The sequence below is a fragment of the Pinus tabuliformis genome, chromosome X (genome assembly GCF_031772625.1).
Source record: "Pinus tabuliformis cultivar Carrire ecotype Pingquan chromosome X, CPIR1, whole genome shotgun sequence".
Lineage (NCBI taxonomy): Eukaryota > Viridiplantae > Streptophyta > Pinopsida > Pinales > Pinaceae > Pinus > Pinus tabuliformis.
In genome coordinates, this window is record NC_142308.1 from 1,222,653,870 (window position 1) to 1,222,658,208 (window position 4,339).

The window sequence follows — 4,339 nt, forward strand, 5'->3', positions numbered from 1 at the left end:
AACATTCATCTACTATGCAATTACAGAGCAAGAGCAGTTCAAAGGCTATCTGGCTAACTTCAGGCTCTGTCTATAGTTTACAAAACAAACAATCAACAACAAACAAACAAACAAACTATTCAATCCCCAGTGGAGTCACCATTTTGTTTCCAGGAAAACTAGTGTCTTTTCGATCTGTTAGCCCCACTAGGATTGGCAGCTATCCTAGAAACAAACAATCAAAGCAATTTGTGATTTCCTCTATGTATGATAGATAATAGAGAAGCAAAGGGACCAACCTGGATCTTTCACTTGACTCCTTGCTTGATTTCTCTCCCCCTTGATAGAGCTTGCAACTCCTCTCTTACTTATCCCGCTCAGTGAATACATGTAGAGACAAAGTAACAAAACACCATCAAAGAATCTTGATCTATTATATCATAAGCATTGCAGAATCTGAAATACAATGAACATACAATAGCATTCACAAATAATGACATTCATAAATACACAATTGTATGGAGGAAACCTCAAAGAACTTTATTAATAATAGAAGGGAGAATTACAACCCAGATGTCTGATCCAGCATCATCCTCCTAGCATCAAATCCCTCTTCACCTCATGAAAAGCAAGATCACCCAACAATACAATGCTCTTTCTCAAATACAAACTCTCAGCACTTCCTTACAAATTACCAAATTCCAGACTCTAGATCTCTCAAATGAGGGATCCATTTATAGATGTCTACAAGGGTGTGATTCATCTCTTGGTTTTTTATTAATGTCATTCCACTTGTTCTTTTTGGTTCCACTTGGAGATTTCCTGGACCTCTTGCTCATCCCTAGGTGAATTCAGAGAAACAAGTGTCATAGGAGAAGTTTCTAGTAGATTCCATGAGCATCCACTTAGCAAACTGTCTTGGAAATTTTTCCATTCTCACTCATCGCACCCTACAAAAGGCCTCATCAGTATGCATCATACTTGGCTAGTGTAGAGGTTAGTATGCATCGCACCTTGACAGTGGAGCAGTTAGTATGGTCCTGTTTTGGCTAGTTCTGGATGGTTTTTCAGGTGGAACTTTTGGGGAATGATGTAATCAGTTGACCATAATCTTTTAGGGTATGAAACAACACTTTTAGGGATTAAAGAGCCCTAGTTTATTGACATATAAGATTAGGGTTGAAGTGCCCAAATATGTCTATAACAACTAGGCACTTCAACATGATAAAAATTTGAATAATCAAAATTGTAACTCAAAAGAAAATCAATAATCTTTATACCTTTGGGTTATGGATTTTCTGATTTCTTCTCATCATCAACTAAATCATTTTCTCTAGGAGGATGAGACTCTTGAATTTGAAGGCCCTTCTTCTTGTTCTTCTTTTTGTTTCTCTTCTTCTCATTCTCGATATTCTTGTTAGAACCATCTCCAAAAGTGAATTCTAGCTTGTCCCACATTTCGTTGGCATATTTCAAACCTACTAGCCTCTTGAAATCATCATCACGAAGATTCTTCTATATTATGCATCTAGCTTGTGCATCCTGCTACAAAGCTTTATCTGTAATTGGATCCTTGCCACAACCATCACTTAATAATCTCCAAAAGTTAGATCCATAAGACAAAAACTAATATTTGACATTTTTTCTCCATGCCTTGAAATTTGTTGTAGTGAGGACAATTATTCATTGAGAAGTCATTCTGAAAAAAATAAAAAATAAATAAAAAATAAAAATAAATAAATAAAAATTCACCAACAAACCCCATATATACTCTCTAGTGATCAAGTTGCAACCAAGAGCCCCACTTTGATACCAATTCTTGGAAACCTTTGAGCACTACTGAGAGGGAGGGGCGAATCAATAATGTGACTTCTTTAACAATTTTACCAATTAAAACTTCTTTATTGAATTACATAATGTTAACCAGCATCATAATATATTATCTCATAAAAATAAACCATATAAGAAGATAAAACAAGATAACCATGAGAGAAATAGTAAATAACACATCAAAATACATCCACACAAGAAGCACAATATATCTGGTGGAAAACCCTTCATTGAGCAAAAACCCACCCTTGTTTTTGTTGTGCTGCTCTGAATCTTTTATTAATAAAAATGTGTCTTTTACATAGATTGTTGAACCCCATCAGCATGGAGACTCAGCCTCATATACAATCAAGTGACTCCCATCATCCAAGAGACTTGATTCTACTGATCAACTCAGAAGCCTATGTTCTCACACGAATCTATCGACTACTATCTGCTAAAAGCCACAACGATCAATGATCCTCACCCAAATCTAATTAGACTATCCAACTCTAATTGGATGGAGAAACTGTTCCTTTCAATGAAACTTTGCAATCACTACTCCACACCCGTGAAGTCACTACTCCTCTACTCTATGCAGACCTCATTTCATCTATTTTCATACTGGATCTAAGACTTTCTTCTCAAACCAATTCATCTCTATAATACGATCTCCAGCAACAAGACACCATTAAGAAATAAAAAATATCACAATTATTCTCTCCACACAAGAAAAATAGTGGCCACAATGCATGCATCAAATCTAAATAATATTATCACCAACAATTGAAAAAAAACTCATACTCAGCCATAATAACAAACCCTCACACCAAAATATGAATGTTGCATAATACAATCAATAACATAAACCACAATGGATATGTGCCAAATGCATCAACAACTAATGTAAAAACAAGTGTGAGAAAGTTAAATATGAAGCTATACAAAGCTCTCCATCACTACCAACACCTTTGCTACAATTATTTGCTTCTTTGATCTGCAATATAATGTTACATATACACATATACACTCATCCAACCATCACACAACTCCAAAATGAAAAATATAAAACATGTAGGGTGAAATTCACTTTTGGACTAGGATCAAGAGTGCACAAAGTTGATGAAATCAAGCCATTATCATCACTACTTGTGCATTAAAGGTGTTCACACCCATTGGAGGACTCTTTCAACCCATTTTGACCTTTGCCAATTAATTTAGAAGCTTTCCCGAATATACAGGTTGAAATACTTTAGATGTGCATGAGGAATCTAGAGAAAAATCACTCCCATAGTGTATATAGGACTCTTATGAAGGAAACCTATGTGTGCACACGGTTCTTATGAAGGAAACCTCTGTATGCCCTCAAAAACCAAGTTTTCAACTCTACTTTAGCTCCAAACTTCCTGAATCTAATCCTCTTCTTCTCTAAGCATTTGTACAAGCATCCGAACCTCTTCAAAGTCCTTTTACACCTCTCCAAATGGATCAAAATTATCTCATAAGTGCCACTATCAAGTTGAGCTAAAGGTCAACAAACAAATATTGAAAAGACTACCAAAAAGTCCTCAACTCTCCTCAAACACTTGCACAAGATGCAACACATCTGAAATGAACTGTAACATCTCTGCAACCCACTATAGGACATATACATCATCATCATGAGACCAACAAACTATTTCATCAAGGTCACCTCCAATTCCTGCACTAGGTTAATCCTACACTAGGTCATGAACACCATTAGCACATGAGGAACCACCAACCAAACCAATTCCATCATCTAAACATCATGAGGTTGACATCATACAACTAACATTAATTCCAACTCAACTAGTGGCAACCATGCTACAAGGAAGGCATCCAAACATCAGCTAGTCTACATAGGGTTAACATCAATACCAACATGAGAAAGCATCCATCATGAGATAATGCTAACATCAAGTAGCTGGAACCATGCACACCATAATTCCAACCGACTTCCTCTATAATAAATGTAAAGGAGATGTTAGATAAAAGAATTGAGCATCTCAGTAAGGAAACAAGTGTTTCCTATAGACTAGGAGTGTAGGAGGCACATGAAAAATGCATACTTGATCTAGGGGGATTTGGGTATAATATCGATACCTCTCATATGATTTCTCTTAAGCCTACCCATGGGGTGGATATATACCACCTCAAATTGGTTATTTCAGTTAAGCCATGGGCTCATCTAGGTGCAATTTCGGTAAAACTCATAAACCTTGCCTGAAAAATAAGATTTTATTTATTTTTTCAAATTTTAAAATGTTTTACATGGATATAGTTCATAGGAACTACATATGTACACGTTGTTTTAGTGGGAATAGTCATGTATGGATTTGGAAAAATAATTTTTAAAATACATAGCCAATTCTATAAGGGAAAGGGAGATGCCCAGGCCATACAAGAGCGTGTGGTCTACAAGAATGCTGAAAGATACTATAATAGATGCCCCCTAATGTATGAGGTTAGAAGGGGGTTGATGGCCGAATTACATTTAGTATAAGAGAGGAGTCTTTTGAAAAACTCAGGA